The sequence below is a fragment of the Nerophis lumbriciformis genome, linkage group LG07 (genome assembly GCF_033978685.3).
Source record: "Nerophis lumbriciformis linkage group LG07, RoL_Nlum_v2.1, whole genome shotgun sequence".
Taxonomy (NCBI): Eukaryota; Metazoa; Chordata; class Actinopteri; order Syngnathiformes; family Syngnathidae; genus Nerophis; species Nerophis lumbriciformis.
The window spans coordinates 10,713,207-10,727,822 of NC_084554.2; positions in this window are offsets into that span (position 1 = coordinate 10,713,207).

The following is a 14,616-nucleotide window of genomic DNA, read 5'->3' on the forward strand; positions in this document are numbered from 1 at the left end:
CCTATCTGAATCGCTCCCACTGCCCTCTAGTCCTTCACTCTCACTTTCCTCATCCACGAATCTTTCATCCTCGCTCAAATTAATGGGGAAATCGTCGCTTTCTCGGTCCGAATCGCTCTCGCTGCTGGTGGCCATGATTGTAAACAATGTGCAGATGTGAGGAGCTCCACAACCTGTGACGTCACGCTACTCGTCTGCTACTTCCGGTACAGGCAAGGCTTTTTTATCAGCGACCAAAAGTTGCGAACTTTATCGTTGATGTTCTCTACTAAATTCTTTCAGCAAAAATATGGCAATATCGCGGAATGATCAAGTGTGACACATAGAATGGACCTGCTATCCCCGTTTAAATAAGAAAATCGCATTTCAGTAGGCCTTTAATTTCTGATAATAACCCAATTAGCCCGAGAGTACAAATTACACAAACCAATTCCTCCCATATCAGAAAGATGTTTCCTAGCTCAGGCTTTTCCTTAGACAATTGCATGAAGGTGACAGTGACCCAAATCACTAAAGTCTTCACTCGAAGGGTCTGGTTTGCATTTCTTTGCCAACAGAAGTTGCGCATTGTTCCCTTAATAGAGTTACATCGATTAGTGACGGTAATGAAAACTGCTTGAATGGACACACGCACGGGGCAAACCCAACAATGTAGCAGACGAGGACAAAAGGACGCGGCCCAGCTAAGCTTCTTGCCGTGTAAAAACGGGTTAAGATGACTGCGGGGACATTTAATCATGGGGGAGGATGGTGTTTTAAGCTTAAAACAGCTTTAATAGATGTCATGCTTTAATGGCTTTCGGGGTAGGTCGTTGTTCAGACCAACTTATTGAACAAAATCTTATCACAATATACAAAATATATTGTAGTTGTTCAAAGTAAAAATCTATATTCATTGACTTTAGAAAAACGAAAATAACTACGATTGTCAAAGTTTACACGATCATATATTAGAACAAGAAAATTCCCCGCGGAAAATTTTGATGGGCCTGCTATCTGTGCCCCAGACCTCCCCTGGCCGGGGGTCGCCGCCGGAAGCCGCCGTACTTTGAAGATGGTGCCGAGTGTCGGAATCCGAGAGTTTTGGGTGTAACTGTACAAAATGAGCTACACAGCTAGCCTAAAACGTTAGCACGCTTACATTAAAATGCTAACATTTAGCATGTGTGCAAACGTTAGCATGATAACAGTTAGCATGTTTCATGTACCAAGTTATATGATTCAAAGGTGTATGGCAGCGAAAATAGACAAAAAAAATTTAAATTAGATGAAAAACTTGGGCATGCTTAAGTTAGCTTGCTAGCATGCTATCATTTTCATGCTAACAGTTAAATTGCTAGCATGCTATCATTTGCATGCTAACAGGTAACTTGCCTGCATGCTATCATTTGCATGCTAACAGGTAACTTGCCTGCATGCTATCGTTTGCATGCTAACAGGTAACTTGCAAGGATGCTATTGTTTGCATGCTAACAGGTAACTTGCCAGCATGCTATCATTTGCATGCTAACAAGTAACTTGCCGAAATGCTATCATTTGCATGCTAACAGGTAAATTGCCAGCATGCTATCGTTTTCATGCTAACAGGTAACTTGCAAGGATGCTATCGTTTGCATGCTAACAGGTAACTTGCCTGCATGCTATCGTTTGCATGCTAACAGGTAACTTGTCGGCATGCTATCGTTTTCATGCTAAAAGGTAACTTGCCAGCATGCTATCATTTGCATGCTAACAGGTAACTTGTCGGCATGCTATCGTTTTCATGCTAAAAGGTAACTTGCCAGCATGCTATCGTTTTCATGCTAACAGGTAACTTGCAAGGATGCTATCGTTTGCATGCTAACAGGTAACTTGCCTGCATGCTATCGTTTGCATGCTAACAGGTAACTTGCCAGCATGCTATCGTTTTCATGCTAACAGGTAACTTGCAAGGATGCTATTGTTTGCATGCTAACAGGTAAATTGCCGGCATGCTATCGTTTGCATGCTATCAGGTAACTTGCCTGCATGCTATCATTTTCATGCTAACAGGTAACTTGCTAGCATGCTATCGTTTGCATGCTAACAGGTAACTTGCCTGCATGCTATCGTTTGCATGCTAACAGGTAACTTGCAAGGATGCTATCATTTGCATGCTAACAGGTAACTTGCCTGCATGCTATCATTTGCATGCTAACAGGTAACTTGCAAGGATGCTATCGTTTGCATGCCAACAGGTAACTTGCCAGCATGCTATCGTTTGCATGCTAACAGGTAACTTGTCGGCATGCTATCATTTGCATGCTAACAGGTAACTTGCCTGCATGCTATCGTTTTCATGCTAACAGGTAACTTGCCAGCATGCTAACAGGTAATTTACCAGCATGCTATCGTTTGCATGCTAACAGGTAACTTGCCGGCATGCTATTGTTTTCATGCTAACAGGTAACTTGCCGGTATGCTATCGTTTGCATGCTAACAGGTAACTTGCCAGCATGCTATCATTTGCATGCTAACAGGTAACTTGCCAGCATGCTATCGTTTTCATGCTAACAGGTAACTTGCCAGCATGCTATCGTTTTCATGCTAACAGGTAACTTGCCAGCATGCTATCGTTTTCATGCTAACAGGTAACTTGCCAGCATGCTAACAGGTAACTTACCAGCATGCTTCCATTTGCATGCTAACAGGTAACTTGCCGGCATGCTATCGTTTGCATGCTAACAGGTAACTTGCCGGCATGCTATCGTTTTCATGCTAACAAGTAACATGCCAGCATGCTATCGTTTGCATGCTAACAGGTAACTTGCCAGCATGCTATCGTTTTCATGCTAACAGGTAACTTGCCGGCATGCTATCATTTTTATGCTAACAGGTAACTTGCAAGGATGCTATCGTTTGCATGCTAACAGGTAAATTGCCGGCATGCTATCGTTTGCATGCTAACAGGTAACTTGCCTGCATGCTATCATTTTCATGCTAACAGGTAACTTGTCGGCATGCTATCGTTTTTCATGCTAACAGGTAACTTGTCGGCATGCTATCGTTTTCATGCTAACAGATAACTTGCCAACATGCTAACAGGTAATTTACCAGCATGCTATCGTTTGCATGCTAACAGGTCACTTGCCAGCATGCTATTGTTCGCATGCTAACAGGTAACTTGCCAGCATGCTATCATTTGCATGCTAACAGGTAACTTGCCGGCATGCTATCGTTTGCATGCTAACAGATAAATTGCCAGCATGCTATCGTTTTCATGCTAACAGATAAATTGCCAGCATGTTATCGTTTGCATGCTAACAGTAACCTGCCAGCATGCTATCATTTGCATGCTAACAGGTAACTTGCCAGCATGCTATCATTTGCATGCTAACAGGTAACTTGCCGGCATGCTATCGTTTTCATGCTAACAAGTAACATGCCAGCATGCTACCGTTTGCATGCTAACAGGTAACTTGCTGGCATGCTATCGTTTGCATGCTAACAGGTAACTTGCCGGCATGCTATCGTTTGCATGCTAACAGGTAACTTGCCAGCATGCTATCATTTGCATGCTAACAGGTAACTTCCCAGCATGCTATCGTTTTCATGCTAACAGGTAACATGCCAGCATGCTATTGTTTTCATGCTAACAGGTAACTTGCCAGCATGCTATCATTTGCATGCTAACAAGTAACTTGCCGAAATGCTATCATTTGCATGCTAACAGGTAAATTGCCAGCATGCTATCGTTTTCATGCTAACAGGTAACTTGCAAGGATGCTATCGTTTGCATGCTAACAGGTAACTTGCCTGCATGCTATCGTTTGCATGCTAACAGGTAACTTGTCGGCATGCTATCGTTTTCATGCTAAAAGGTAACTTGCCAGCATGCTATCATTTGCATGCTAACAGGTAACTTGTCGGCATGCTATCGTTTTCATGCTAAAAGGTAACTTGCCAGCATGCTATCGTTTTCATGCTAACAGGTAACTTGCAAGGATGCTATCGTTTGCATGCTAACAGGTAACTTGCCTGCATGCTATCGTTTGCATGCTAACAGGTAACTTGCCAGCATGCTATCGTTTTCATGCTAACAGGTAACTTGCAAGGATGCTATTGTTTGCATGCTAACAGGTAAATTGCCGGCATGCTATCGTTTGCATGCTATCAGGTAACTTGCCTGCATGCTATCATTTTCATGCTAACAGGTAACTTGCTAGCATGCTATCGTTTGCATGCTAACAGGTAACTTGCCTGCATGCTATCGTTTGCATGCTAACAGGTAACTTGCAAGGATGCTATCATTTGCATGCTAACAGGTAACTTGCCTGCATGCTATCATTTGCATGCTAACAGGTAACTTGCAAGGATGCTATCGTTTGCATGCCAACAGGTAACTTGCCAGCATGCTATCGTTTGCATGCTAACAGGTAACTTGTCGGCATGCTATCATTTGCATGCTAACAGGTAACTTGCCTGCATGCTATCGTTTTCATGCTAACAGGTAACTTGCCAGCATGCTAACAGGTAATTTACCAGCATGCTATCGTTTGCATGCTAACAGGTAACTTGCCGGCATGCTATTGTTTTCATGCTAACAGGTAACTTGCCGGTATGCTATCGTTTGCATGCTAACAGGTAACTTGCCAGCATGCTATCATTTGCATGCTAACAGGTAACTTGCCAGCATGCTATCGTTTTCATGCTAACAGGTAACTTGCCAGCATGCTATCGTTTTCATGCTAACAGGTAACTTGCCAGCATGCTATCGTTTTCATGCTAACAGGTAACTTGCCAGCATGCTAACAGGTAACTTACCAGCATGCTTCCATTTGCATGCTAACAGGTAACTTGCCGGCATGCTATCGTTTGCATGCTAACAGGTAACTTGCCGGCATGCTATCGTTTTCATGCTAACAAGTAACATGCCAGCATGCTATCGTTTGCATGCTAACAGGTAACTTGCCAGCATGCTATCGTTTTCATGCTAACAGGTAACTTGCCGGCATGCTATCATTTTTATGCTAACAGGTAACTTGCAAGGATGCTATCGTTTGCATGCTAACAGGTAAATTGCCGGCATGCTATCGTTTGCATGCTAACAGGTAACTTGCCTGCATGCTATCATTTTCATGCTAACAGGTAACTTGTCGGCATGCTATCGTTTTTCATGCTAACAGGTAACTTGTCGGCATGCTATCGTTTTCATGCTAACAGATAACTTGCCAACATGCTAACAGGTAATTTACCAGCATGCTATCGTTTGCATGCTAACAGGTCACTTGCCAGCATGCTATTGTTCGCATGCTAACAGGTAACTTGCCAGCATGCTATCATTTGCATGCTAACAGGTAACTTGCCGGCATGCTATCGTTTGCATGCTAACAGATAAATTGCCAGCATGCTATCGTTTTCATGCTAACAGATAAATTGCCAGCATGTTATCGTTTGCATGCTAACAGTAACCTGCCAGCATGCTATCATTTGCATGCTAACAGGTAACTTGCCAGCATGCTATCATTTGCATGCTAACAGGTAACTTGCCGGCATGCTATCGTTTTCATGCTAACAAGTAACATGCCAGCATGCTACCGTTTGCATGCTAACAGGTAACTTGCTGGCATGCTATCGTTTGCATGCTAACAGGTAACTTGCCGGCATGCTATCGTTTGCATGCTAACAGGTAACTTGCCAGCATGCTATCATTTGCATGCTAACAGGTAACTTCCCAGCATGCTATCGTTTTCATGCTAACAGGTAACATGCCAGCATGCTATTGTTTTCATGCTAACAGGTAACTTGCCAGCATGCTATCATTTGCATGCTAACAGGCAACTTGCCAGCATGCTATCGTTTGCATGCTAACAGGTAACTTGTCGGCATGCTATCGTTTTCATGCTAACAGGTAACTTGCCAGCATGCTAACAGGTAATTTACCAGCATGCTATCATTTGCATGCTAACAGGTCACTTGCCAGCATGCTATTGTTCACATGCTAACAGGTAACTTGCCAGCATGCTATCATTTGCATGCTAACAGGTAACTTGTCGGCATGTCGGCATGCTATCGTTTGCATGCTAACAGATAAATTGCCAGCATGCTATCGTTTTCATGCTAACAGGTAACTTGCCAATATGCTATCGTTTTCATGCTAACAGGTAACTTGCCAGCATGCTATCATTTGCATACTAACAGGTAACTTGCCAGCATGCTATCGTTTGCATGCTAACAGGTAACTTGTCGGCATGCTATCATTTGCATGCTAACAGGTAACTTGCCAGCATGCTATCGTTTTCATGCTAACAGGTATCTTGCCAGCATGCTATCGTTTTCATGCTAACAGGTAACTTGCCAGCATGCTATCATTTTCAAGCTAACAGGTAACTTGCCAGCATGCTATCATTTTCATGCTAACAGGTAACTTGCCAGCATGCTATCGTTTTCATGCTAACAGGTAACTTGCCGGCATGCTATCGTTTGCATGCTAACAGGTAACTTGCCAGCATGCTATCGTTTGCATGCTAACAGGTAACTTGCCAGCATGCTATCGTTTGCATGCTAACAGGTAACTTGCCAGCATGCTATCGTTTGCATGCAAACAGGTAACTTGCCAGTATGCTATCGTTTGCATGCTAACAGGTAACTTGCCGACATGCTATCGTTTGCATGCTAACAGGAAACTTGCCAGCATGCTATCATTTGCATGCTAACAGGTAACTTGCCAGCATGCTATCGTTTGCATGTTAAAAGGTAACTTGCTGGCATGCTATTGTTCGCATGCTAACAGGTAATTTGCCAGCATGCTATCGTTTGCATGCTAACAGGTAACTTGCCGGCATGCCATCGTTTTCATGCTAACAGGTAACTTGTCGGCATGCTATCGTTTTCATGCTAACAGGTAACAAATGTCACATAGCAAGTTGTATGACCGTGGTGTAAACGGTCGCAAAACTCGGTCAAAAAGCTAGCATGCTAATGTTAGCATGTTAGCAATGTAAAGTTAGCATGCTAACAGTTAGCTTGTGTCACATACCAAGTGCTGTGACTCCAAAGGTGTATGGCTGGGGAATTAGAGTAAAAAATGTAAAATGAGTGAAAAAACTTTAATGTTAGCATGCTAACGTTAGCACGCTAGCGGCTGACTTGTGAATTGCAGATTATTATATATTAATCGTGTACGAATGTAGATTAACCTAGAAATTCTGTTTTGACCGAACATGCTCCTTTACCTTAACCGTGCATATAAATACCGGGGTTTTAACAGCATTAAAAATACATACACCTGTACACGGTGGTAATATTTAGGAACTCCTGAATAACAAACACCAATAAAGGCCTAGTAAATAAATGCCCCCGAGCCCCTATTGGAGAAAATATGGCCTCGTAAAAGGAACACAGAGTCTGCATAAACACTCGAAGCAAACATCAAGTAACAACCCTGAGCTCGGCGTCCGGGGTTGAAGACGCTGCATCAATTCAAACTTCAGAGACAAATCAACATCGGAGGGTTTACTCTGCGGGAATCAACAATTCACAGGAAGTTCACAGGAGGACACGAACGAGGTCATGGTCGGTCTGCTGGGACGTTTACCTGAGATGAACTTTAAATGGCAAGCTGTGTGTCAATCACCATCTTATATTCTCGCACAGTGGGAACAGCCGTCCACACCATACTTCTCAGGCTATTTATTGTACAAACCCCGAAACCAGTGAAGTTGGCACGTTGTGTAAATGGTAAATAAAAACAGAATACAATGATTTGCAAATCCTTTTCAACCTATATTCAATTGAATAGACTGCAAAGACAATATATTTAACGTTCAAACTGGGAAAACTTGGTTATTTTTTGCAAATATTAGCTCATTTGGAATTTGATGCCTGCAACATGTTTCAAAAAAGCTGGCACAAGCGGCAAAAAAGACTGAGAAAGTTGAGGAATGCTCATCAAACACTTATTTGGAACATCCCACAGGTGAACAGGCTAATTGGAAACAGGTGGGTGCCATGATTGGGTTTAAAAGCAGCTTCCATGAAATGCTCAGTCATTCACAAACAAGGACGGGGCGAGGGTCACCACTTTGTCAACAAACGCGTGAGCAAATTGTCGGACAGTTTAAGAACAACATTTCTCAATGACCTGTTGCAAGGAATTTGTAACAGCGGGTCACATGCGGACCGTTAAGATTCCGGCCCGCCGGACTTCTACATAAATTTTTTTAGACCTTTAATATCGAAACCGTCGCCGCCATTATATGTACAGTGCTGTTTTTAAATGACCGTAAGTCTTGAACTATAGAAAGTAAAGATGCCCGATAATATCGGACTGCCGATATTATCAGCTGATAAATGCTTGAAAATGTAATATCGGAAATTATCAGTATCGGTTTCAAAAAGTAAAATTTATGACTTTTTAAAACGGCACTGTACGCAGTGGTAAACGGACGTAGGGAGACGTACAGAGCAGTTGCGTCTCCCAGTCATACTTGCCAATGCTCCCGATTTTCCCGGGAGACTCCCGAATTTTAGTGCCCCTCCCGAAAATCACCCGGGACAACCATTCGCCCGAGTTTCTCCCGATTTCCACCCAGACAACAATATTGGGGGCGTACCTTAAAGGCGGATTTTCACACACACAAGTGAATGCAATTCATACATGGTCAACAGCCATACAGGTCACACTGAGGGTGGCGGTATAAACAACTTTAACACGGTTACAAATATGCGGCACACTGTGAACCCACACCAAACAAGAATGACAAACACATTTCGGGAGAACATCCGCACCGTAACACAACATAAACACAACAGAACAAATACCCAGAACCCTTTGCAGCACTAACTCTTCCCCCCCACCTCAACACCGACACTGCCCACCTCAACCTCCTCATGCTCTCTCAGGGAGAGCATGTCCCAAATTCCAAGCTGCTGTTTTGTGGCATGTTAAAAAAAATAAGGCACTTTGTGACTTCAATAATAAATATGGCAGTTGGCATTTTTTTTCCATAACTTGTGTTGATTTATTTTGGAAATCTTTGTTACATTATTTAATGCATCCAGCGGGGCATCACAACAAAATTAGGCATTATAATGTGTTCATTCCACGACTGTATATATCGGTATCGGTTGATATCGGAATCTGCAATTAAGAGTGGGACAATATCGGAATATCGGATATCGGCAAAAAAATACATTATCGGACATCTCTATCAGGAACGGATACGGAGGCAGATTTCTACGTGATATGATATCATATTGTTGGTGTTCATTACACTTTGCACTCATATTTTGCTGTTTTTTACATTTGTGTTATGTTTTGCTTGATTGTAAAAGATACACAACTATGAAGGAGCTGGTCTGAGAAGTAAAAGAAGAGCGATGTTCATATGTTGTTAATATTCAGTGTTTTATTGTTCATAGTTAATATTGTAAATCCCACATTCTTTATTTTAATGTACACGTTGGGTGTCCCATTCAGTAAAAAACTGTAAAATTCCATTCCATTTTTTTGAGGTGGTTCGTCTTAACGTTTTTAGAACTCTATGGGACATTGTGACTTTTGGTATTAGTGTTCCTGGAAAAAAGGGACCCCAACACACATACTGCACATACTGAATGTGTACATATAATTTATACACACATACACTTTTTCATTTCATTTTTTAAATTTTTTCATTTTTCTTGGCCCCCCAGACCCAATTTTTTCTCTCAATGTGGCCCCCGAGTCAAAATATTTGCCCATCTCTGCACTACTGTATATACAGTCAGGGGCGCCGAAAAGGGGGGGTAAAGGAGACGGATTCTAGGGGCCCATGATGGAGGGGGGCCCAGAGAGGCCCCTAATGATGATGAAATTATAATACAGAAAAAATAATGACACTGTGTTGGGGGCCCTGTAAAGATTATTTTCATGGGGCCCAAAATCCCTAGCGGCGCCCCTGTATACAGTATGCTTTTTTTCATAGTCACAGCAGCAGTGTTTCATCCCACACTGATCCAAGTACTGTACTCTCTAAGCTCTTACTGTACATGTACCGTACTTGCTTTTGTGTCATGTCCCTCTCTTTATTTTATTTATTTTACCGTATATGAATGGAACGCCCTGAGATGACAACGGCTTGGATGAATGAGGACCTTCATAGGTACGTAACACAGAAATGAGAAAGTATCCAGTCACGAACGTGTATGCAATCATTCAATTTACTGAGTCATGAACGATCTTGGCCAAAAAAACAAATTCCACCCAACTTTAAAGACTGAATAAGGATAGTGGTCTACATACCTACCATTGTTCTTTGAGTCATTTCAGTTGATCAAGCATTTTCTAACATTCCACACTACAAAATAATAAAGTATGAATTACCATGTGTGCTAATATCAGAGAATATCGGCCAATACTCAGTGTCAAAAGTGAAAAAGTTGTACCGGGGCACCCCTAAAACGTTTTTAAGTATTTTCCGGACTATAAGGCGCACTTAAAATCCACTAATTTTCTCAAAACTCGACAGTGCGCCTAATGTACGGAATAATTCTGGTTTTGCTTACCGACCTCGAAGCTATTTTATTTGGTACATGGTGTAATGATAAGTGTGACCAATAGATGGCAGTCACACATAAGAGACACATGTAGACTGCAATATGACTCAAGTAAACACCACCAACATTTTATATGTTCCATTGAAAATATAGAACATTACACACGGCGCTCAAAAATCCATCAAAATGTTTTAGTAGGACTTTGGTAAGCTATGAAGCCACACCGCTTGATGGATTGTACTGTGCTTCAACATACGAGTAATACTATGGTGTGTGTATAAGGTAAGACATTATCTGGCGTTTTGTTTCGCAATATTATGCAAAAGTAACTTTTCTTACCTTCTAGTACCTGCTGATCTGTATTTGTGATCTGCATGAATCCTGAAAATTTGCGCGAGTCCGCCTTTCTAGCAGGTGGCGACGCCGTAGTCGATAAGCTTCTTCTTTTTCTCTATCTTCTTGTTATGGGACATTCACCCTGCGCTGTTGCCATTTTTTAATATAGTGTATAAAGTTCTTACTTATATCTGTCAGTAAACTCGCCATGAAAGCACTAAAACATACCGGTGTAGTGAGTTTACATTATTCACCAAAGGAACTTTAGTTATTAGAGAGTTCCGGTCGGACAGTTTTTCACGGGACACATTTCCGACCTTGTTGTTGTTATTGGATGAGGAGATGCTGCTCCGTTATTGATTGAAGTAAAGTCTGAATGTCATTAAAACAGTTCGCGCCATCTTTTTGACACTTCTTCCACTCCCGTCCTTGCACGCTACACCGCTACAACAAAGATGACGGGGAGAAGACGCTGTCGAAGGTGAGCCACGTAAATAAGACCGCCCACAAAATGGCGCATCCTGAAGCGACTGTCAGAAAGCAACATGAAGATGATGTGTAAAACATCATCTATGCAACATTATGACCAAAAAAACCACCATTACATGTTATGTAGACCACAAGGAAGTATTTTACATTTAGAAAAAAATAACAATGTGACTCCTTTAATGCGCCCTATAATCCGGTGTGCCTTATATATAAAAAAAAATATCGCAAATAGACCATTCATCAGCAGTGCATCTTATAATTCGGTGCGCCCTATGGTCCGAAAATACGGTAAATAGCTATGATGGCATTCAACTGTAGGCACTTCCTCTAAGAGCAAACAAAAGGGTTCTGAAGATTCATTATGTGCAGACAATCAGTGTGCGTATCCTCATGAACTCTGCAAAGAAGGGTTTGAAATAAAGAACTGCACAGAGTAAAACAACTTGCACTGAGCCTAGTCTATAAAATCCGCTACACCTCCCTGATACCGAAGTACATGTCAAACTACTTCCTTAACGTAGATGACCGCCATAACCACAACACCAGGGGGAGCTCCACAAACCACGTCAAACCCAGATTCCGATCTAACAAAGGTCTTAACTCATTCTCCTTCTATACCACATCAATATGGAATGCACTCCCAACAGGTGTAAAAGAAAGGGCATCTCTATCCTCCTTCCAAACCGCACTAAAAGAACACCTCCAGGCAACTTCAACCCTAAACTAACACCCTCCCTTCCACATAATACCTCCTCGGATTGTAAATAATCAAATGTAAACAATCAAATGTAGACACTTTTTGGTATACTTTCTGATCTCTCTCTCCATGTCCACTTCTTGCTGTACATATCCTACCAAGTCAGACCTACACTGTTTCAATATCAATTTCTCTGATTGTTGATGCTGATTGTTGATGACTGAAGTGTTGATACCAACCAAACCTAATCCCCCTCCCCTCCATATCCCACACCCCGTATTGTAAATAATGTAAATAATTCAATGTATATACTCTGATGATTATCTTGTGTGATGACTGTATTATGATGTTAGTATATATTTGATAGTATATATCTGTATCATGAATCAATTTAAAGGGGAACATTATCACCAGACCTATGTAAGCGTCAATATATACCTTGATGTTGCAGAAAAAAGACCATATATTTTTTTAACCGATTTCCGAACTCTAAATGGGTGAATTTTGGCGAATTAAACGCCTTTCTAATATTCGCTCTCGGAGCGATGACGTCACAACGTGGCGTCACATCGGGAAGCAATCCGCCATTTTCTCAAACACCGAGTCAAATCAGCTCTGTTATTTTCCGTTTGTTCGACTGTTTTCCGTACCTTGGAGACATCATGCCTCGTCGGTGTGTTGTCGGAGGGTGTAACAACACGAACAGGGACGGATTCAAGTTGCACCAGTGGCCCAAAGATGCGAAAGTGGCAAGAAATTGGACGTTTGTTCCGCACACTTTACCGACGAAAGCTATGCTACGACAGAGATGGCAAGAATGTGTGGATATCCTGCGACACTCAAAGCAGATGCATTTCCAATGATAAAGTCAAAGAAATCTGCCGCCAGACCCCCATTGAATCTGCCGGAGTGTGTGAGCAATTCAGGGACAAAGGACCTCGGTAGCACGGCAAGCAATGGCGGCAGTTTGTTCCCGCAGACGAGCGAGCTAAACCCCCTGGATGTCTTGGCTCACACCGTCAAGAGAAGAATATCGACCCTAGCTTCCCTGGCCTGCTGACATGAGGGTATGTCTACAGAATATATTAATTGATGAAAATTGGGCTGTCTGCACTCTCAAAGTGCATGTTGTTGCCAAATGTATTTCATATGCTGTAAACCTAGTTCATAGTTGTTAGTTTCCTTTAATGCCAAACATACACATACCAATCGTTGGTTAGATGGCGATCGCCGAATTCGTCCTCACTTTCTCCCGTGTCGCGTCGTTTTCGTGGGTTTCGCTTGCATACGGTTCAAACCGATATGGCTCAATATCTTCAGTTTCTTCTTCAATTTCGTTTTCGCTACCTGCCTACACACTACAACCATCCGTTTCAATACATGCGTAATCTGTTGAATCGCTTAAGCCGCTGAAATCCGAGTCTGAATCCGAGCTAATGTCGCTATAGCTTGCTGTTCTATGCGCCATGTTTGTTTGTGTTGGCTTCACTATGTGACGTCATAGGAAAACGGACGGGTGGTTAAAATCAGGCACTTTGAAGCTTTTTTTTAGGGATATTGCGTGATGGGTAAAATTTTGAAAAAAACTTCGAAAAATATAATAAGCCACTGGAAACTCATTTTTAATGGTTTTAACAATTCTGAAATTGTGATAATGTTCACCTTTAAACAAGTTGAAAAACGTATTCGGGTGTTACCATTTAGTGGTCAATTGTACGGAATATGTACTTCACTGTGCAATCTACTAATAAAAGTTTCAATGACCTCATACTTATTTTGTTGCATATTCTCTTGATGTTAGCAACTGGGGGTCAGCCGTGACACTATAGTGAAAAAAAGAACAATGGCAGCACGGAATATGGGGTCAAATCTACAAATACAGTTACACCGTACTGGTAAAAACAAGTTTATCATGGCAGTCTATCTTGCAAAAGCAATTAAAGTGTAATAATGAGGTGCGTCGAAATGGTTGGCATTGATGGCATTTTTTTTTCCTCTCTCCCTTGCTGACAAAAGACAAAAACAAAAGAGCGGAAGGCAGGTGATGACATTTTGTTAATCTACAAGAAGATGCCTGCGTGTGTTTAGTGGCAGATGGCGCGTGGAAACAAAAGCATAACGCCGGGAGGGTGCTTGGCATTTGACGATGGAGTGGGCGGGGACGGGGACTTTCTTTTACAAGGTGCGTGTGGGACGCACTGGCAAAGGTATAAAATACAATAGGAGTTTACAACTTATTGTTGAAGTTAAAGTACACGTTAACCCAGGGCCGGCCCGTGGCATAGGCCGTATAGGCAAATGCTAAGGGCGCCGTCCATCAGGGGGCGCCACGCCAGTGCCACAAATGTTGGAGAAAAAAAAAAAGAAAAAAAAGTTTGTACTATTATTTCTAAATACAAAAAATAATCCCACGTTAATTAAAATGCAAAGTAAAGCCTATTTAATAGAAATATTATTTGTTACAACATTACGACCCCCCCCCCCTCCCGCGCACGGTGCGCCCCCTCACTTCCCGTATCATGACTCTTTTTGGACGTCACCACATCAAAAAATTCAACACAAGATGTCAAAACGGCCAAAACTGTCAGGTGCCCAAG